The sequence below is a fragment of the Anoplophora glabripennis genome, unplaced genomic scaffold (genome assembly GCF_000390285.2).
Source record: "Anoplophora glabripennis isolate ALB-LARVAE unplaced genomic scaffold, Agla_2.0 scaffold58, whole genome shotgun sequence".
Classification (NCBI taxonomy): Eukaryota; Metazoa; Arthropoda; class Insecta; order Coleoptera; family Cerambycidae; genus Anoplophora; species Anoplophora glabripennis.
The window spans coordinates 1,170,363-1,194,262 of NW_019416277.1; the positions used below are offsets into that span (position 1 = coordinate 1,170,363).

The 23,900-nt window shown below is 31.8% G+C and overlaps 1 protein-coding gene across 2 annotated transcripts in view; it reads right to left on the reverse strand.

Moving 5' to 3' along the window:
- LOC108917616 (serine protease inhibitor 88Ea-like) overlaps nucleotides 1-21,384 on the reverse strand; it is a 42,235-nt gene extending 20,851 nt beyond the window's left edge. For both annotated transcript variants that reach the window (XM_018724320.1, XM_018724319.1), the window contains exon 1: nucleotides 21,192-21,384. The gene's annotated coding sequence lies outside the window, so the exon portion shown is untranslated. The remainder of the gene's footprint in view (nucleotides 1-21,191) is intronic.
- Between the last annotated feature and the right edge of the window lie 2,516 nt (nucleotides 21,385-23,900).

Below are 23,900 nucleotides of genomic sequence, written 5' to 3' on the forward strand. Positions count from 1 at the left end.
ATAATACAGGCCGACAAAAAAACAAAAGTTTTTGTCATTTAGATCAGACCCGGTTTTTCCCATGTATTTTGATGTTCTGAAAACGAATATTAGGATTGGAAAAAAATCTCACGCAAGAGTTTTCCACCAATCATATTCAAATGCGCGATATTTCAGGTTTTCTTACATTTTTTGGATAATCTTCTCACACCACTCATCAAGACTTCTGTGATATGAACAGTTTTCACATTTTCAAAATTTTTGACATAAACACACTGCGTATGAAAGGTTGATGTACAAATATCCATCATCAATTGCTACTTCCTGCCCCTTCTGGGTATCCGAGACCCTGTCTCGTAAGATTTCCAGCCTGTTGAATCGTCCATTCTAGGTTTTTTATTCTGATAACCTGCCCATAGGTGAATCTTAGTCCCTCTAGAGCTCAAGCCCCAAGGCCACGACAAGACATTCACCATATTGGAGAATAACCTGTCATAGGCCTGCGGAAAATATATCATCGAATAAAAATTGATGGCATTGGAGTAAAGGAGTCTCAGACACTCAGATCCATTGAGAAAATGAAACTCTTAATCGCTCTATCTGTATTGACAGTCAGTTGACAATTGATGGTCCTCCATAGCTTGGAAATCTGTACCTCAACCTTTCATATGCAATCTCGTTTGTCAAAAACTGAAAATCAGAATTCTGTTCATACCCAAAAAATGCCAGAAAAAATCGCGCATTTGGAGGTAATTTATGGAAAACTCTTGGGTCAGAATTTTTTCTAACCCTGTAATTCATTTTCATAACATCAAAATACATAGGAAAAACCGGGTCTTATCTAAATTGTTTTGTCCCCCTGTGTAATATATCGGCATAGATTAACTAAGATACCTTTTATATTTAAGAATTAAAGTAAATTATATACCAATTGTATACGTACTGGAAAGAATCACATGTCAAGTAATAATAATAATACAAATATTTATGAACCTTGCCACCTAATCTGGAATTCCAACCGCAATGTAATAATTTATTCATCCGCGGTCCCAACTTTAATCGTTCATATTTGTTATCGGTAAAGTTATGTAATTTAAACTGGGATTTTTTTTACCATAACTATTAAATAATAGAGTTTATTATACTCGTGTTATAATTAGGCTTAGTGCGGCGCGGAGTTTAACAGGACCGTGGTCAGATTACGAATGAAAATTTAATATGTTTACAGATAATATGTCGCAACATGGTACTATTATGAAAGAGCAAGGCTAAGTAGAGGATAAAATACCTATATAAATTTAAATTACACCACTTACCCGATAAACCGTACCTACTGTTGAGACAAGGCTTTCGTGGTATATTGGAAGGAGTTAAAACATATTACTACGTGCTTTTTTAAGTTTTCTTTAGTGAAACGACGACGTTTATCACTTAATATTAACTTGTGTAGGGAAATGACCGTTCAACGTCATAACGGATAGTATGAGAAATTGTTGATGCATGTACTATATATTAATATATTTGCTGATATCTCCTGATATGTACCAGATAAAACTTTACTATGTTTTCAAAATGGTGTTGGTATCCTGGATTTTTTCCAACACTTTGCATTTTTTCTTTTATCGTACTACTGACTGGGCGTATATTATTTGCCCGTATATATTTTTTGTACATCATCCATTATATCAAATTGTTCATTTAGGGGTAGTCCATGCAATTCTAATTTACGGTATTACGAAACTTGTGGTTCACTAGTTTGTTTAATTGGATATTGCTTGAAAAAAAGGCGTCTGTATGTTTATAGAAAATACAGTCTTCAGCGCTGGACAAGGCATGCTCTTCAAATGTCTTGTCACTTTAGTTTTGTAAGAAGATTTCATAATGCGTTCACACACAGTACAAAACAGGTCATTTCCTTTAATACGTATGTCCCTGTTATCTTCGAGATCACTGTCAAACCCCATTTGAAGTAATTTCCGTCTATTTCTTTTCTCTTTTGGCATTTTAATTCACTTTTCCCCCAAACTAATAGTTGTTAACGTAAATTATGTTACTACTTATAAATAGTTATTTAAATACACACGGCGAATACAATTTACAGCAAACGTAAAAAGAAAGGTATCGACGTGGCATCAACTACTTCAAGGTTCCGTAAATAACTGAACAGTTCAAAACGCGAGTCAGCTGTGAAGGCCACCGACCCTCGCGACGGCTCTGTTAGACTCTACACGTGCACTAACCCTAGTTACAATACTATGCCGAATCTAACATAAATTGAAATATTTTCTTTCAAATTTGTTATAGGAAAGTAAAAGTGTGAAATTTAGATTAGTTTTCTACACATCCCCTGATACAGATACACTTTACCAAAAAATAGGGAATCTAGTATTGGTACCAATTGGTCCAGTGCATCCTTCAGCAAATTCCACAAATGATCGTTCAAAAATAATATTTTGGATTCATTAGCTGGGTTTTTTGCTTTGTATTGATCTCTCTAAAAAAATTCTTCAATATCTTGTTTCAATGTTACAGTAGATATTCGCCTTTAGCGTCGATGAGTTTAATTGTTACTTTTTACTCATTTATCGTGCCTTAGTGCTGAGCTGACAAAATATTTCTACGGTAGTCTAGGTACAGCTTGATCAAATTCATCCTATTGGTTGTTGTCAGACTAACACCGGAGCAAATTCTGAATGTTGTAAAAAGTTTGTAAAAAGTTGTTTGAACTTTGGAACTCAAATCACTTGTGAACCGTAAAGTTACACAAAGTTATGAAATATATTTAAATTAATCACAAAAGGGGCACAAAATGGTGATATATTATTTTTTTGGAAAAAAATATAAAAAAGAGTTACAAATGCAGCTAGTATTAGTGTAAGTAAAAATGAACAAAAGCAAATTTGGATGACTTCAATCGTGTAATGCTACGAAGGTCTGTTGTTGTTTAAGAAAACGTCATTACACTTAGACATACCCACTGGAAGATCTGTGATGAAGTGGGACATACTGTTTTCCTTTTAAATTTTGAAAAATGTTGTTTACCTGCCTGTGAACAGCCAAGCATTCCTGAAAGGTCTTGGATCTTAACCGTATAACTCAGTACGGTATGGAGCTGTCAAATGTTGTGGTCTTAGGAGTTAATAATAGATTGACTCTGGTCAATGGTCAGTCTCCAGGGAAATGAATGCTGCCTCGTTTCATTGGTCCAGAACTAGCATTTCGTGTCAAATTTAAATACTGGCAGGTTTTGTCTTAGGATCTGGATAAAACCTAACCCAACAAGGTCACTGGCTTTTTAGGGAGCTGAATCTGCAAAGTTATCTGAGGCACTATGGCGATCATAATGAAGGACTAGTTTTTAACTCACTCACCAGAAATTTGACCTATCCTGCCTTATAGTACTAACACAGAAGGGGAATTCTTAAAAACATATACCCCTTCGCAACTAAAATCGACTTGTTTTAACGTTTACAGATTTGCCGTGTAATTTTTTTGAATGTTAATAAGTTTATATCTGATTAATTCTCGTAATATCAACTTTGTACATAAGAATATTGCAGAACGTGGATGTTAAAACGTAGGTACAATATTTGATATGCACTTTGAAATGTATGAATATGTAACAAATCTAATCAGTCACACATTTACATACATATTACTGCATAGTTAGATTTTATTTAACTTTATTTAATATGTATATAAATATTTTTTACGTTCTTAAAATAAAAACACACATAAAATCCTTTAATGAGGAATAATGTAATTTTCTTTGAGGATAGTTCATATAAAGTCGAAGGATACTCAAGATACTTACTTACAGGCTGTTGCAGTTAAAAAAAAATAAACTTAGTTTTGGTTATATCTCGGAAACCTATTAGTTTAGTTAGTTTAATTTATTGACCATTTTTATATACAGTAAAGTACATGTATAGTCACAGACGTTTAGTTGTTTTAACAAAATCACTTACACTGTAAAAGCAATGTTCCAAAAGGAAATTTTTAGTTAATTTGTAAAACTCCTTGAAACTTTACACTTCTGTTACAATTTTTAAAATGATGTAAATGTTATATAATTCTACATCTAACTTTTTCTGTTTTGTGGTGTGAATCCTTGAAAACCGATTTATCAAGTTTTTGACACTTCTGGTGTCGTCAGTATGAATATCAGAATGGTTGAAAAAATTATCCATATTCTTATGAATGCACAATAGTGTCTCAAATATATAAATGGCATAATTTGATGTTTTATAAATAATGTTTTACATGGAGTACCATATTTTGCTCAATTTATAATACGGAATGCCATTTTCTGTAGTGAAAATACTCTATTGACTGTGGCAGAGTTACCCCACATTGTAACACAAATACCATAAATAAGGTGACTATGTGTTATAGCAAAGTACACAATTCAAATAGCATCTGACGAAAGACCGTGTTTAAGCTGACGTAAACAAAATATTTGAGATGATAATTTAATGATATACTTATACACATGGGAAGATCAATTAAGTCTGGTGTCGAATATTATTTCAAGCAGCTTGGCATTTCTAGTTGACGTCCATTTGTAACAGATTTTGAGTTTTTATGTTGTTTAGTATCAACATATTGGAAGAAAACCAAATCCCTGCTTGAAATAATCTGTCAATATGCAACTCGATGGTATCCCTGGTTAAGAGCGTTGTGTCAGTAAATAGTAAATAAGAATCCACACCAACAGAAAAAGGGAGATCATTTATGTAAATAAGAAATAAAATTGGGCCCAGAACCGAACCTTGTGGAACCCCATTTTTAATAGGTAGCAGGTCTGACTCACTTCCTTACTTACATACTACTGCCTATTATATGATGATAATAGATTAAGCATGTTTCCTACAATACCGTAATATTCTAATTTGCATATCAATATCTCCACATTAACACAGTCAAATGCCTTGGTGAGGTCGCACGTGGTCGCACATGGTAGCATTGGAACTTGTGCTCTCATCAAGTCCCTCCACTACGTTGTGGGTACACATGTTCGCAAGTGACCCATTTTTAAGCATTACGTCAAGAGCGCCAGCAGGATCCAAGAAGGGTCTATTGGCGCCGGCGACCAGATGCGTACTCATATACCTACGACCGACTCCACACACAGGGACTCTCCAACGAAGACTCACCCCGTCAACACGTCTTTTTCTATACAACTTAGTTTTCGATAAAATACTTTATTATTACCGTTGAGAGAGCGTTTTATTCTTGCTGTACAGCGAAAGCAACCCTCAACGCTATCAACTAATTTTAATAACGCTTTTATCGTAAATTAGTTTTTTCTAAATCCGAATTGTGTTTCGGTAAATATGGATTTGTCTTCACAGTATTTGACCGATCTGTGTTTAATAACAATGTCAAAAGTTTTACTAATAATAGGAACAGTTGCTATTGGTCTGTAAAGTGAGTCAGGCCACACACCTTCTTCTACACACTTGTTAAATAATAAATAATAACGGTTCAATTACAATATCGAAAGAAGCCTTCAGTATATAACTGTTCAAACAATATTGTAATCCAAACTTGAAGTATTTTTAAGTAATAATATTGCTTCGCGCACATCATGATTCAAAATTGGTGTCATAAAAAATGAAAATTGTGGTTTTGGGACTTTGTTAAGTAATAATGAATAGTATCGTGGAAAATTGAAAAATCCTAATTTTATTATTATAGATTAAAAAAATGTACTTAATATCTAAAATCCATAGATATTTTATTGTGAGAAAAATGTCTTGTTTCTTATTCATAAAATGCGTCCTTCCAAAGACGGTGCTGCACAATGTCCGCTGAATAATGAAGTTGTAGCTATAAACTAGAAGTATTTTGTAATGATATGAAATTTTATACAGGGTAGAAATTTTTAAACAAAACAAAGTTAAAGTTACGTGGTATTTATAACTGATACATTGTGTTCTCTGTAATGATATCTGGTTTAGGTTTCGGAAATGTAGCAGAAACTAAATTTATTTTTATTTAACTTCAACACACTTTATTTTGGAATAAAGTGTTATATGAACTACCCTTACCATTATTCAGGGAAGATCTAGTGGTCAAATTTAGCTCACTCTTTAGCAGACATCTTGTATAATTATTAATTTGTGGTAAGTAGATTTCTCCCAAATTAAAAGAGTGGAGACAATAAACTCCAACGTATTTATTTCTAAAGTTTTTGGAACTAGAAAAAAAATGACTATACTTGGAATGGGTTGTAAATATGTAATTACATATGTACATGCATAAAAATAAATAATAATGTAAAATATATTAAATATAATTAAGGCCATTTGCATAATTTCAACCGTTACATAATGTTTACAAGAGTAGTAACTATCAACATAGACAAATAATGTCAAAAGCAGTTATAATAGGTAGGTAGTTAAGATTGATAAATGCGCAGCAGGGATCTTTGTCTTATATTTTACCTATATAAAAAATTAACAGTTACAGGATCTAATACTCAATAGATCTTGAATTAAATCGAGGACATTTCTCTTCTTTATCTTTTCTGCTCCCATAAATTTAAAAAGTAGGTTATGCTACGAACAATGTTCAAACACTGTTATTTTTTTAAGGTTTATTAACATATCTGATTTATTTTTAGCAATATATGGGACTTTCCAGTGTATATTTTTAGCAATGATTGAGTGAGAAGATACTTTCTTTACTGACATATTTAATAAAGTGACCATGATGTAGGTATATTGATTGTATTTTGCATTATAAAAAAATGTATTTGCATATAACATTATGTAATAAGCTGCACCAGAATTTCCTATAACCCCGAGCAATATAAGTTGATGCTTGTTGTATTAAGGATGATCGGGTGCTACGAAAAAATGCAGCCAATTTCATATTATTGAGATATGTTATTTTTGCAATGCGAAATCAAATTCTGTGAATTATTCTCAAATTATTTATCGATTTGGCTTTGTTTTTAATTAATACCAAATTTGAATATTTAACATAGGTTCTTATGGCAAATGTTAAGATACATACCCTTAAATTCAAATTACCGATGAAAAAATGCAAATGGTAAGACGAAAAAAATGTTGACATTTACCTGAATTAATAGATAAGAGAAAGAAGAAAGGTAGGTTACCACACATTTCACAGAGAAACAAATTATTAAATATAAAAAGTTCGGACTTCTCGTGCGCCAAGTTATAAACGGAAGGAATAACGGCAGCAGCGCAATAGAGTATGAATGAGGATAGGTGGCGGGAAATTTAAATATACGTTTCGATACACAAATTAATCTTTAGAAATGGATTAAATTCAGCTTGTGTTTATTTGTGTAATTCAATTTAGAATAATAAAATAAAACGGGAAATTTTTAAATGAAGTATGTTTTTTGAAATCTTGTTTTATTTATAAAGTAAGCTAAACTTTCAATGAAAGAAGTAAAAAATACAGGAGCATCACAGCGCATATAACAATCTTATGCATTTTGATAGGTTATGACATTTTTTATTTTAAAATCAACAGTTCAATAATTTCAATATATTTTTTTGAATATTTTTGGCTGCAATAACACTGTACCACAGTATAATACTACATACAGGGTGGCCAAATGAAAACGAAACAAAGCCATTTCAAGATTGTAGAAAAACGCTCAGATCCGTCGATTTTAGATTAAAGAGAGACATTCTTTGCCGGTATTTTTGACTCCGCCACTTTCACCCCCAAGCAAGTGTAAGCATCACCCCAAAATATTTTAATGGCATTGGGGGTTGAGTAATATTTCTTTTGAAATCTCTTACAACAGACTTTAAATTTTATAATTCCGCCCAATACTTTGAAAAAAATTTACATTTTAAAATTTAAATTATGTTTAGTTGCTTACTTATTACTTAGTTGATTAAATGTTCCAACATTCTGAAGCATTTCCGGAATGATTCGACGGCACTCGTCGACGATTCTTTGAAGCAAATCTTCCAGCGACGCTGGCTGTGTTTTATAGATTTTACTTTTTAGGCATCCCCACAAAAAGAAATCAAGGGGCGAAAAATCCGGTGATCGTGGAGGCCACCAAGGCAGGGTCAATAGCGTCTTCCAGTAATTGCAAATACATTTGGCCAGTCAAATTACCAGGTAGAAAAAAAGTACCCACCAGCCGGTCACCGAAAATTCCAGCCCATACATTTAATTTTTCCGGTTGCTGTGTATGCACCTCGTGAAAAACTCTTGGGTTTGAATCGGACCAATAGCGGCAATTGTGACGATTTACCGTCCCGTTCAAGAAAAAACTGCATTCATCAGAAAAACAGATGTTAAAAAGGAACTGTGGATCGTTCCCTGCTCGCTCACTCATTATTTCGCAAAATTGCAAACGGCGGTCATAATCATCCTCATGAAGTTCCTGGACTAAATGTATTTTGTATGGATGGAATTTATTCTTCTTCAAAATGGTTTGTATGCTAGTTCGATTGATCCCAGACACAGATGCCAGCTGCCTCGTACTTAATGTAGGATCAAGATGAACTTGTCCCAAAACTGCAACTTCACTAGCTTCATTAACTATAGGTTTTTCAATTTCGTTTTTTATTGGCTACGTTCCCTGTCTCTTGAAATTTTTTTACTAACTCTGGAACATACTTCCTCCTGACATGTCGATCTTGATGTTGTTCATTAAATAGCTGAGTTGTTCTATTCGCACATTTATTGTTCATAAAGTAAAGCGAAATGATATCTATCCTTTCTGCAATGGAATAAACCATAGTGTTTCATTTTCAAAAACACAATTAAATAAACTACCAACCAACACTTCCAAATAATACTAGAAAATAATTTGGAATCCACTAATTTTACGTTTATTGTGTGTGTATAGCATGCATTTCTGTTTTTTACTATTGTGTTTTTTTTTACGAAAGTGATAACAAATCGCCAAAAACCATTGAAACGCAAGAAATACTAAATTTATACCATTGGCGTACTTAACTCGAATGACTGACATTTTTACCGTTACTGTTTGTACATAAGTTTTAACTTTAAAATAAAAAATAAGTATTGGGCGGAATTATAAAATTTAAAGTCTGTTGTAAAGAGAATTGTAGGAGATTTCAAAAGAAATATTACTCTACCCCCAATGCCATTAAAATATTTTGGGGTGATGCTTACCCTTGCTTGGGGGTGAAAGTGGCGGAGTCAAAAATATCAGCAAAGAATGTCCTCCTTTAATCTAAAATCGACGGGTCTGAGCGTTTTTCTACACTCTTGATGCAGTTCCTGAAAATGGCTCTGTTTCATTTGGCCACCCTGTATATCAGATTGTATTATACTTTCATAAACGCAATCGCTTTAAACTTTGTCCTATAAGGAACATTTGTATTCACAGAAGTGCATCATAGTAGTATGGTAACTAAATCATATTTAAACTTTTCCACACGAATCACTACGTAATCACAATTTGTAGATAATCTAAAATACGTAAGAGTTCTTTACAAAAAGAGCAGTGCATGTTTTGTGCCATGTTCTTATGTCAATTAATTGATGCCCTCGAACGGTGTGCGGAGATTCTGGCTCCATAATCTTCTCCTCAACAGCTTTTTTCCTGCATTTGCTATTTTTTGTTCTAATTCTCAAGCACTCACTTTTGGTCACAAATTTTCCTTTCTACGGGTTCTGTTCTCCATTCGACATTTTATAGGTTAAAAAAAATCATTTCTGCGGCGATCACATATTCATGACAAGGACTGCCAATTTACAAAAAATTAACTCAACATTTCGTGCGCCGCTGCCAAGTTTCTGTTGCAACTCGAGGCATTTATTTATGCATATTGGGTAAAAAATAATAATTGAAAGATGGAAATATATAATTATAAGTATTTTGAACTCGATTTTATTCAATATCTACAAGGAAGTATCTCAACCTACTTACTTTCTAGGCTTTACATTGGCAGCCATGATTATTTAACACGGTAAGTACAGGGCCCACCCGTGTCCCGCTTTACCCCACCCTCCCAACCCCTACTCTTCGAATTAATGAGAATCTTGTAAAGATGAATATAATACGGAAGTAATTAAAAAAACGAACTTGGGATAAAATACTTAGACGGAAAAATCAAAATGAGATATTAAAAGGAAGAACTTTAAAAATTATAGGAAAAAAATAACGCAGAAGGTAAAGAATGGTGTTGAATGTATCACCTCATTATGTAGTCAATCAAGAAAAGAATTTTGGTAGCAAGAAATACTATTAAGAAGAGGATATCTGTACCCAAAAAGTATTGCATATACAAATAAGACGAGATAGTTTATATAAAAGCAACTTACTTTTATAATATCTCTTGTCATGATTTCTCATTTTTAACATTTAGCAGTTTAACAGAAGTTTAGCGAAAGTTCAATTTACATCTAATTTTATAATTCTTAGTTGTATAGGATTAACGTGTTGTTTAAATATGTCTTGATGTAACTGCTCGCACAATACAGGATCTTGGAATAGATAGCCAAAGTAGTGTTTTTTTTTTGGGAATTATCCGTTACTAAAACCTGATGATACCCCTACAAGAGCAGTGGTATCCATATGATCTTCGACCACACATACACATGGTGGTCTTCCACTGTGACCTTATTTGAATCTTATCTTCGTACAAATCAACTGGTTTCCTTCTTGGTGTATAAAAGTAACGGTACTAATTGATCATTAATTATAATAGATTATAACGTGTACCTATGTCAATACACAACAACTTGACTAAGGTATGTCATATTTCAATTAATTATCACCCAACTGTATGACGCATTTCCTCTTCATAATGACGTTTTTCACAAATTGATCTTCATATAAATTCTGACATTTGAGGGAGAGATTAGTTATCATCAGGGGTTTCACAGATTCTATTTAGGCTTCTACTGTTAAAATTAGGTACATAGGCCGACAAACGACCCTCTAACTCAGAAACCAGATTGTACTTTTCCGAAGGATTTTGGCGCGCTCAATTCGAATTCTAGGTCTAAATTTCTCAATTGGCTCTGGTTTTCGAGATATCCTAACCTAAAAGTGAAAAAACTCGCGATTTTTATACATATTTGAGGTTATGTTACATGGACAGATAATTATTTTGCAAATACCAGTAATGGTCTTTGAGAAATCGCATATTGAAATTTAGACTTATTTATCTATTTTTGAATATACTGACAACATAGCACCACAAATCTAAATTCATCGGCACAGAATATTGTTAGGACGCAAAATGTTTATTAGTTTTTATTAAAGGATTAAACTTATGTAGTGGCATGTACATGTAAGAGCTAATGATAAAAAATATATTTAACTTTTAGCTTTTTATAAGGTTTTAAATATATCAGTTTTGATTTTGTACGTTTACAGGTTGTAGATTTGTGGTTTATGGGTGTCGGATTTATGGGTTAGAAGTTTGTGGTTTATGGGTTTGGGGTTAATAGGAATATAGGATTGTGGTTTATGGGTTTGTATGTTTGGAATCAAAAGTATCAGAATAAATGGGTATAAAGCTTATGAAATTAGATTTTATGGATTTTGACTTTTCAGGTTTGGAGATTGTATGTTTAAGGTTTGCAGGTTATGGATTTGAGTTCGAGGTTTATGGGTTTGGGATTTACAGGCTTGGAGTTTATGTGTTCCAGGTTTGTGGGTTTATAGACATATGGATTTAAGAGTTAAGGGTTTATATGCTTGTGGGAATATGAGTTTATAGTTTATAGGTTAGGAGTTTATGGGTTAAGGGTTTATGAGTTGGGTTGATATGTTTATGATTTATGAGTTCGAGATTGAGCGTATTGGCCTCTTTTGCGTGTAAATGTATTTCCACGCATTTTCCAGATTGATAAAATAACTGTCGCCCATATATCGAACTTTTAGACATTTTTTAAACTTTATTGCAAAATTTTACATGATAGAGTATTTTGGAGTTCAGATCAGCAACCTCAAAAACTGTTGTATTGTGAGTATATTCAAAAATCGAAAAATAAATTATTTTCCTTTCCATATAACATAATATGTGAAAAAATTGGGATTTTTGCACTTTTAGGTTAGTATATTTCGAAAACCAGAGCCAATTGAGATATTGGACCTTGGATTCGAATTCAGGGCATCAAAATTTTTTGGGAAAGTAGGTATATTCCTGTTATTGGATTGAAATCTTGTAGGCCTATGTTATGTTCAAAATTTAAAATCTGACTAATTTTGACGATTTCCAATATTCCGTTAAAGGGATGATTCTTTAGAACATTTGAAATAAAAAGTTAATGTTGACAAACTCCACACTATTCCTCTATCATTCGACACAAGGATTCGCCCAGAAGAAGATATGTTGGAATAAAAAAACACTTGGAAAACATTAATTATAGAGATTGTCAAATGACGACTGATATCAGTTTCTCACATTAACCCAAGCCAACTTTCTATATTAAAATATTTGAAAACCTTGTTCCCATATTTATTTAGCAATACAGGCCTGGTCGAACTAAACGTGGAGATGGTAGAAATGTATACGCCCAGTTGAAGAATGCGCGCGGAGTCAAACTTTATAATAACATAGCTGCACTGGGCGACTGGGCAATAAATCTCAGTTGTTGACAAGTGGTTGACAAATTGCCTAGCAGTGCAGTGCAGCAATGCGGAATTTGGTGTGATTTAGGTAATTTTAATTTATTATAGGCATCTTCTATTAATCATTCATATCACAATTGCGAAAGGGATAAATATGAGGAACATTTTGTTTACTAATATTATTACAACATGGCATTTTGGAGACCATTTGATACGGAACTATACACGGAACAAAACGAAATTTGCCATCAATATAATAAAATTGTTTGATAAACAATTAAAATATGTTGTTGGCCAAATGAACATAAGTATAATAGACATTTTCTAGACATTATACACAAATTGTTATAATTTTTTTCATTTAACTTTTTTAGGGACGCCTATGAAATTTATTAAATTTTATTGCTAGGCGTTTTTATACATGTTCAACTGACATCGGAAAGACTATACCTGTGATGATATAGGTCGCTCTTTGCCGGTGTACTACTGACTGATATAGTACTATGCTACGTCTCATCTGGTGGTTCGACTGGCGAACGATCATTGCTGTTTGTATTGCAGGTCTAATTGAATTCTAGCCGAGGCAGATAGTTCGCAGAGTAGTTACTTCCTCCAACATCGCCAGTTTAATGTTTAAGCTTCATTTAAAATTTAATATCAAATTAACTCCAATATGTGAAGTTGTTATGTAGAAGCTTCAAAAGGGAGTTACTATAGTACTGAAAAACTGTAAAATAACGTTACAATTCTTATTAAAAAAAACGTGGATTAGCTGGACATTTCAACGATTATTCAACCGAAGATTAAAGTATCGATAAATATTGTCTTAACGTTCGTATTTTCACTGGGTTATTAGGTCACGAACGTCCTACATATCCTACGCTCAAAAAGATCTACTCATCTAATAACTCTGGGCATAATATATCTTGGACATACGAAGACAAAATCAGTCCTACTATCTTTGATGGATACCAGAAATCCTTTAGACCCTGAACTACCTAAATCTGCTACAACTTTTCGTTTAGCGGGAGTCTTTTTGAATGCGGCCCTGCAAAACATACCAGAAATCTTGTGAACGAGCCGAGAAAGACGAATTAGTGATATATGTAATACATTTGCATCAATATAACAGTTCATAGTTATTCCTTCTTCTTTTGTATCGCTCCTTCTTCTATTAAAATTTATTAATTCCATTTACAATTATTTTTACGTGCTGGTGTTTGTCAAGGATGATGTTAAAACAACAAGAATACATGATACTTCTTTAAAAGATTAGGTACATTATTTAACAATTTCAATATGTCAGGTAAGTGTTTTTGCATCAATATTTACAAATATCATTTTAATTTTACATAATTATTATTAATTAAATGTCTACTTAGATATTGCTGGTATAATTCAATACCAGTCAGGGCATATAGCCCGTAGAGTAGTTGTTTCTAGCAATATCGGCAGTTAAAAATATGTCTATGCGATATCTGCATACCTAGATTTTTGGTATCGAGGAACATTGTTTTACTTCATTTAAGAGGGATTTTAGAAATATTTTTGAATTTATTTGATTTATCTTAATACTAAAATGAAACAAAAATACGAGAGCTAATAAAATATATATTTTTTTAAAATCGATTTAATGAAATGGGCAAATATTGATTAGTTAAAAAAATAAATCATATAAATATGTTGTCAACACTTTTGATATTGGAGTTTCAACATTTCATTTTCAAAATACTTTTATATTTTATATATAATTTTGTTCTATTAATATTTATTAATTCTATCTAAAGGGCCGTTTGAAAAGGCAAAACTAACTCAAATGTAGAAATAGTAGGTAATATCTTTCTATAGTGACTATTTTTACGTGTTTAATTAGATAAGAATCTTGTCTAAGGTTAGATATATTTGGCATACCTAGATTTTTAGTACCTACCGAAGAACATTGACTGACTTCATTTGCTAGGACGTTTAGAAAAAATGTAAATACTTGAATTAACTTATTATATTATAGAGTATAAATAAAGTAAAAAATACGAGATTTGATAGTATTTTAAAAAAATGGAATTTACTATTATAAACCACCTCTGTTTTTCATTTGATTCAATTGCAATAGTTTACATTTAGAGTAATAACCAAACTCTTTCTTTTTTAGAGAAAGTTATGACCACCGTCTTAAACGTTCTAATTGTTTCCGTCTAAACCAGATAATATATCCAGCAGTAAGTGCAAGCTTATTAGAGAGTTGATGTAAACACTCTAACAATGCATAATCAGATAAGTAAAACAATATGCAATAATTTTCTATTGGTTCCAAGAACAAATGATCACGCAGTTAAATTATATTGTTTTGCCGCGGGGAATCAAAGTATTCCTATTGTGAGCAGTTGCAAATATCTAACAATTAGATTTTAGAAATTTTGTTATATTTACGTATACATCCATATAAAAATATCACTAAAGCTGGTACCACTACTACTAAACGTGGTAGGTGATGCGAATAATAATTGAGATTACACCCACGTGTGTATTGTTTTAACATCACAAGTTATGTAAATTACAAATTTATTGACAAATAAAAAACACCCAGCTATGTTGTAACGAATATTTTTAAATATTGATTGTATGTGCTCTTTAAAGCTATTATATATTTATTTTCTAAAATTTGTAAGTCTAAAATTCTTCTAGAGAGTCTATCAATACATCGAAAAATTATTATTATAAACAAGAAATTTTCTGTTCCTATGCGGCCTCTTGCAAGAGATCTTCCTAACTTTATTTAAGTATAATAAATAGTCTGTATGATTTGATTTGTAATTATTTCTATTAATAATATACCACATAACTTTTTTATTAATATTGCCTACTACATAAACTTTATAAATTTAGTTTAGAAACGTCCCGTATACGTAATACTACTAGGAAATATTTGTGTTTCAAGCAAATATGCTTGTCAACATGCAAATAATTTGTTTCAATTTTCGGAAAAATATTAAAATAAGTAATGCTGTAAGAATAATTGCCATCTCGAGGTATGCGTCATAGTAAAAAGTTTTACCATGAAGGAGGTCAAGTGACACCTCGTGAAAGCTTATCCTGTCTTCCATAGAACATTGCGACATCTGTTGTGATATGATGACCAATTTTGTTGAGGTTTTTTTGATTAGATATCACTTCTTCAAAAATGGCTGCTGACTGACCACACATTGTTTAGAATTAATGGCTATTAGTTAAAAATTAATAAATCTATTAACAAAAATAGTAAATATTCCAGAATTAATTACCATAATCTATTTAATAATTCTGTAATTTATTTGTATACCAATATATTTTAAATTTAAATAACGTTCAGTTTTACACTCACACATTTACGTAAAGTGAACGGTTGTTGATTTCCTTTCATGTGCCTATTATTTTATTTCAATACCCGAAAACATAGTGACATAAAAAATTAGATTCGTATGTGATTCAAATAATTTGAGAATAGATGCAGCATGAGAAATGGAGTCAATATCGTAAAAAACTTTTTGTATAATCCTTATAGTTTCCGAGAAAAAGATATAGTACTTTCAACCATTACGTAACTGAACAACTGTAGTCTCTAGCGTCATTCGTAATACGCATGGAGATCCACGTGGCCTCAGCGACTCCGAATACTGAAATCTGATTTTACAATCGTCATAGTGTTTACAATAGTTTTTTAGTAGTTAGTATCAAAAATGGCATGCGTGTATAGCAACTCGAAGTTGATGGATATCGTTTTAATTTATGGTGAAGCAAGACAACATTTGTGTTAGTTCGTAGAAACTGAGTAAGACGGACCCAAATGTGTGGACAAACTTTTGACAGTTGTTGTAACATCAAGTATGTCAAATTAATTTATTATTTAAAAACACAAATTAATTTTATTAATTAATAATAACAATAGCGATAAAAGCAGTTGAATTTACTGATATAAAATAGGTGCTATAAAATTCTATTTATTTCTTTCCTTGTGAAATTCTTTTGGCCGTTTTTATCACACTTTGCCGCCAGGCGGGTCGCATTGTGCAAGGTCAAGTTTTACAGTGGATCAATTTTCAGTGCCCTGCAGAAGTGTATCTTTAAATCACTTTCGAACTGCCCTTTTTGATTTTTTCTTTACAAAATTGTATTTATAAGTCCACCATACATCCAAATTTTTTTTTTTAATAAGTTCTGAATCACCCTGTATAAACATGTCAAAATACATTTCTGAAGAATGATATATTTCTATTATTTTTTTAGTTGGTATAGAATAATGTTCTAATGGATTTTAAAGTTTTTTATACCGTACATATCATTTAATTTTTTTAAATTCCTCGACCCTAATTTTGCGGTAATTCGTCCTCAGAAAGTTTAAAGATAAAAACGAAATGTCAACTTGCAAACTTCTTTATTTTGTAGGTAGAATGTATTAACAATAAGGATTTTCCGTAATCGAAATAGTTGAAAACTTGTACACATGTTTTGAAGATTCCTTGTCATTCCGCTACGAAGCCACGATTGCTGCTAGAAGTCATCAGTCATATCAGAGAATGCTGACCACGCATGCATCTTGTCGCTCAGAAGCCGCGTCACCGGAGGGAGACGCGAAAATCACCACTCTTTCGAATTTTGTCAAAATTTAATAAGTACAAAAAAAATCGAAACTACCCCTACAACACGGTTTTAGGGTTACTATTAATGAAAATAATGTACAGATTCATAGGACAGCCACAATCTACAAAAGGACGTTATTCCAAAATTCGAAGGTTAACCTAGGGACCATTCAGTTCGATAACCAGTATCTAATAATGGCCAGTACTAGTAGGATGCCCCAAATTATTTAATGATTTTGTTTTATATGCAAATGTTACATTTTCTTTACTGTTAATTATTACCAAAATTGCAATAAATCTCACAATTTTTTATAAAAATGAAAACTGAGTTATATTACTCTAAAAACAAGCTAACAGGTCTCATTGCTCATGTAGCATGTACCATCCAGGCTTTGACCACCATGCGGTAAAAATCTTAAGGGATACAACCTCTTAAAGCAAGTCCTCCAAGGAGGCAACATAAACTCAAGCTCTAAAGCTTCCATACAAGTTCTGAAAGCTTTTAAGGAGACCTCACACATATAAACTTTAGTGCCCTAGCCCAACACTCTAAAACAACAGTACCATACTCGACAGTGCCAAACCAATTTAGAGTTGACTTTTTCTCTAATGTGATTTAAAAATTTAACTATTATTGAGTCATTTCTTACTTGGACTTGGTTTTTAATTAAATAAATATTGAGTGCAAAAATATATCACTCATAAATTGTTAATTAGGATATACAGTGTTGAAATTAATACACTTCGCGGGGCCTCCCTCCTCCTGTCCTGGCTGAGACCCGCCAGCTGAGACCCGCGAGCTGAAATCCGCCAGCGGCGCCAGTTGAGCTGAGATTCGCCGCCGCCGCTTTTCTGAAGCATCTTCACGGCGCCATTCAAATTACTCGAAATTAATATACATTTAAACTGAGTAATGAGGACATTTACTCTGATTTAGGTATAAGTGCACCAAATGCGAGTTTACGTGAAGAATTTATTTAAGGAGTAAATACCTATATTTGAGTGAGTGTACTAAGTTTTAGTTTAAATATAATCACAAATGAGTAAGATGATCAAAATGTACTCAATAATTTCACTCAATGGATCCACTCCGAACCTTTATTACTTTCACTCACACCGATTTTTTTACATTGTAACTTATTAGTTAATATATGGACATATTTATCCTTTTTTATGTAAATATCCATTCAATAACCACAAAATCTTATAGCCACCGTGATTGTGGGAGTACCTACGTAAGTATTTCGATGTTATTTTTATTTTCTGTATGTACCTACTGTACATACGTGATTTTGTGCATATCTCTTGGAAACAATTAAAACAACACTGGTCCCATTTTCATTTTATAACAACACCATCAGTTATTATTACACCAATATAGTAATCTTATATTTAATGGTAGTTAAATGACCTAGACTCTTATAAACAAGGAAGTGATATGCATTTGTTTACCGAAAGTTGTGCCCATATAATATTTAGTTCTTGTCTCGGTTCTTGTATTAAAATTTTACGCTCGTATAGGGGTCTACTGAAATTATACTCTCATTTCGATGTTATAAAATTGTGATATTTATTTGTTGATATTAAGAGGGAGCCGCAGGAGTAATTTAGAGTATAAGATTGAATATTTGAGTAATACTCAGTAAATACTTAAGAAATAATTCTTGAGTAATATTTGCGTAGGTAAATATGGAAGAGAGTATTTAGGGTACAAATTTTGACTAACGGTTTCGCCCTCGATTTAGATGTAATCAGCATCTCTATCAAAATCATTATCAACACCGTTTATGAACATATAATTTATACTTCTTCCTCTATTCAATTTATATATCTAATTTTCTTTTTAGGAAATTGAATTTTTATAGTATAAATTTGTCAATTTCTTAGAATAAAATTTATCGGATAACAAACTTCAGTCATCAGGTTGAAATTGCAGTATTAATTTTTTAAAGAATTTTCATTTGAAACAGAAAAGTTGTAATGTGTATGTAAGTATAAGAACCCTATTCACTTAGGCTGAGGCTGTCAACTTAAGTAATCTATGTCTCATTCCATGAATATGAAACATTAAAAAAACAATAAGTCGATTGGAATACAAAACAATTTGGTTTTCCCTTGTATTTTCCCTTTCTTTCGCATAGCTTCACGTAACAGGAAAGTTTTTATTAACCGATGCTATATATAATTTTATTTGACTTCTATTTGGTAATACACACAGAACACGGGATTGTCAAAGCGTTATTAAGAAACAAATACATCCTTTTTTTTTAATTTGGTTTTTATTTATCGCTTTTTAACATCGCGTTAGACCTTCACGAAAGCTTAAATTCTATTCGACAACCTCATCAAAAATTTATGTGATATTTTTGTCAATGAGAAAAAAATCGAAGTAATTAAAATAACAAATAGAACACATCAAGTTTGAGTAAGTTATTTGTTCATATAAAATATGTAGGTATCTATAAAAAACGTATTTCTATATACTTGATTGTACAAACATATAATATCAAGATAGAATTGTGTATATACAGGATGAAAATTAGAAACTAATTCCAAAATAATTATTAATATTATTGATAATACAAATATTAGTACTAATATTTGTATTATCAATAATTATTAATATTATTGACAAAATTAAAATTTCGATGTTCTTTAACCCTATCCAACCCCCTGGAGATTTTATCCCTATTTTACTCTTTTTTATCTCTTTTACTTCTATCATTTAAAGAAATGAGTGTATTACGTTTGCTCTCGGATTTAGTTTCGTTGCAATCTATTCAAAAATATGCAGCAAATACAAAAACAATCAGGCTTTGAAACAGTTAAGTAGCTTTTACCTCCATAGGGGATGAGGGTGTGACAGGGTAACATTAGGCAAGTCAAATACCTTTTCCTCATTTGAACTGCTACCTACCATTACCACTAAAGATTTTTTTTTAAAGAAATTGGAATTTCTGTCTAGTCGTTTTCACCCCCATAAGAGGGTGAAGGGGATAAGATGAGGAAGGTGGTTTAGAATAGTATTCTTTGTACCGTTTGATTTGAGTTGTTTAACAAAAAATATATTATATTTTACAAACTGGTTCATAAATAATTCTTAATCTGTGTAATTATAAAATCTCTTTTTACCTCCATACAGGGGTTGTTTTGACCATGTTCCTGTCTTTTCGGGAAAAATAAATAGCATATTCGTATTTAGAATAAAATAATGGTTTAATACTTTTCCTTTGACGGCCCAAAATTGCCTGTTTCTGTTCTTTAACCCAACTTAAAATTTTTTAAAAGTAGGTAATAGGTGGGCGTTGGGAACAAAAGAAAATATGATACATTATCACAACCAGTCCAATATGAAAAAAAAATTAAAAATTAAAGTCGCGTGTATATAGAAAATTAGTAATACGATAAAAAAAATAATAAGTAAACAGGAAAATCAAAATCCTACTCGATAACTTCAAAACAAAAAAAAATTGGTCATCAATTCTTGTCAATTCATCGAAGTTTTGTCCTAATTTGACTAACCTTGCATTTTTTAACCGAGACCCAAATGGTGGAGCACGAAAAACGTGAGCCCTGAATATATTTAGCTGAATATTGGAGGATTTTTTTCATTTTAAATTTCCAGTTCCTTTGAGCATACCATATATCCATATCGTAGATTATAAATCGTAATATCATCATTAAAATACTTATTATACACTAAATCTTGTAGATGATATTGTAGCTTTCCGAATTTTCAATTTAGTTTTTAAATTCCAGTCAATAAACAGTTAGTTACTGAATGACTAATAACAGAAATAAGTTAAATTGTTATAAAATAAGAATGTTAGTTTCAAACATACCGTCCTCAATGAATATGTATTATGAATAAATACTACTAAACAGTTAGATAATCCTGAATAGGTTTATTTTATTTCGGATTCACTTTGTTGCAGCCGCGGTTTAGTGAACGGCTACAAGAATCTGATAATCAAGAAAGTGTTACAAGGTTCTAGGACTGAACTTTTTTATATTTATGAAAAATAGTAAATATTATTTACCTAAATAAAAGTTATTCCAGCCGAACACTTATCACTTAATGCGGAAAAAGTCTTGCGATAGCCAGCATTTACCACAACACCACAAATTATCGTCTACTACTAACTAAACTAAGTGTAAATCAAACAGGTTTATATGGAGGCAACGACGAACCAAAACAAACATGTCTCGCATAAGCTGTAGCCGTTCATGAGTAGAAGAGGTACGCTGATATGTACTCGTGGAATACGATGAATCCAGAGAAGTAAGAAAATGAGAAGGAGCGATTTTAATTCCCATATTGATTTATAACTTCTTGTTGTGAGGTATACTCCATTGTGGTGTTGTGTACAAATCCCTGATCTTAAAACAACAATCTGTTTAAAAAATTTAGAGTACAGAATCGGATTAAGTTCTACTCTTTCTTCTATAGCTTTTATTATTTGAACTCATTTTTTAAAGGTAAAATGAATCAGATACATAACCAATCCTAATGTAAGAATAATAAAAGATGATTAACTTATATCAGAGATATTCATGAAAAAACTGAATGTCGAAAAATCAATCGACTCTTTGAAATAATGACTGCAGCAAAACTTCAAAAAGCCTGAATACTTAAACTGGAATAGTAACCTATTAAGCTGGGCACTAGAGTAGAACACTGACAAATCCAAAAATGGTAATATAACTGGAGCAATAACATGTGGTCTATTCAGTTGACTCATAATATTTGTCTTTTTGGGAAGCAATACAACTGATTCCAAGCTGAAGTACATGGGAAAAATGTCCTTATCTACTTATAACCAAATGAAGCAATAAAGGCTTTGCCAAGACATAGCATCATTGCAAAACTGATTGAATAATGATATTAAGTTAATTGCGTCATGCCTTTAGTGTGGGTATATCATATCATAATTGTCAATGCTACTCAATACCTTCAGGCATAAACTTCGGTGATTCACGAAAGAATTTGAGAATACATGCGTCATGAAAAACGGAGTCAAAATCGTAAAAAAAAATTGTAAAATCCTTATAGTTTCTGAGAAAAAAAATATTGAAGTTGTAGTATTTAAAACCCTTACATAGCTGGGCTACTGTAGTCTTTAGCGTCATTCGAGTTGTGCGCTATACGCAATTCGCTCTATCTCTCTTACGTGTATAACAACTAGGAGTTGATGGATATCGTTTTAATTTATGGTGAAGCAAGATAACATTTGTGTTATAGTGAAGTATTTGTGTTATGGTGAAGCAAGACAACATTTGTGTTATGGTGAAGTATTTGTATTAGGGTGCAGCAAGACAACATTTGTGTTAGTTCGTAGAAACTGGGTACGACGCCGACGGGCCCAAATGTGTTTACACGTCGATGGACAAAATTTTTAACAATTGTAGCATGTCAAATTATTTTATTAATTCAAACCACAAATTGATTTTATTCATTAATAATAACAATAGCGGCAAAAGCAGTTGAATTTGCTGATATCAAATATGTATTATAAAATTTTATTTATTATAATTATAAATTCTTTCAATTGTTTGTCCGTTCATTTTTTATTACATTTTGCTGTTGTTCATGTACGACTGCATGTTTTGCCTTGTGCAGATCAGGTTTTACAGTGGACTGGTTTCCAGTGCCGTGCAGAAGTGTATTTTTAAATAATTTTCGAATTTTTCGATTTTCTTTACAAAACTGTATTTATAAGAATCCCCTGTACATTAAAAAATTATTTTTCGGATAAGTTCTGAATCTACTGGCAAAAAGCAACCTACTAATCTGTAGTAACTAGAAAGGAATGACTAGTGTTGCACTAGGCGAAAAAAACTTTTTAATTGATGATATTGCGGGAAACAATAACTACGATCGAGTTTGTCGGTGTACCTACGTATATGTTAAAAAATTTGATTTTTTTTTTAATTTTAAAGAATATCGACACTCTAAAGGAATTAATGACAGACGGTATGTTTACACTTTTAACGTTTACATTTGGGCGTTGGATTTAATAATATTTACTACTTTAAAGTTTACACTCATTCTTCGATTTCTTACTTCTATTGACTGTTATTGAGCCGGTATATTTGTATTTCACAAACTATGACCACGGAACTTCGGTGGATTTTCCCACTTGCATTCACCGAATGGAACAACTTTACTTCAAGGTATAGGCACATCTATTGTATTTGTATTTGCGTATATATGTTACTTTTCTAAGAATCTGAGTGACTTATCGCTAAAAAGCAAATTGGCAATTTGTACTACGTTTTAGGCGGTAATTTTCTAAAAAGTAAATCGGCAATATTATACCCAGTATTCCTACTGGGTAAACACAAATGAATAAAAAATGTTTTTATTTGTTGAATTGAATGTTAATGAATACAAAAAATTTCTGGAAATTTATATTATTTTTCTTAACTGATGGAGCAAATGAATGGATGAAATCTTCATACATTTTTTTTTAATTCATAAATTGAGTTTCGTCCTTGACGTTTACTATTTTACTAGTCTTCGTTGTAAAATTATACTACGTAGGTATTTCCTTTTTGTATTGGTGGTATCCAGGAATACGCAGTTATTTATGAAATTGTAGGTGAATATTTAAATTGCTCTTACTTATATAGGATGTATCTGGACAATATTGTAAAACTACATAATTGAAGTATCCCAGTAATTAAAAGAATATAGGAATATGAGTCCGGTAAGTTATACATAATTTACCATTTCAAGTCATTGACAA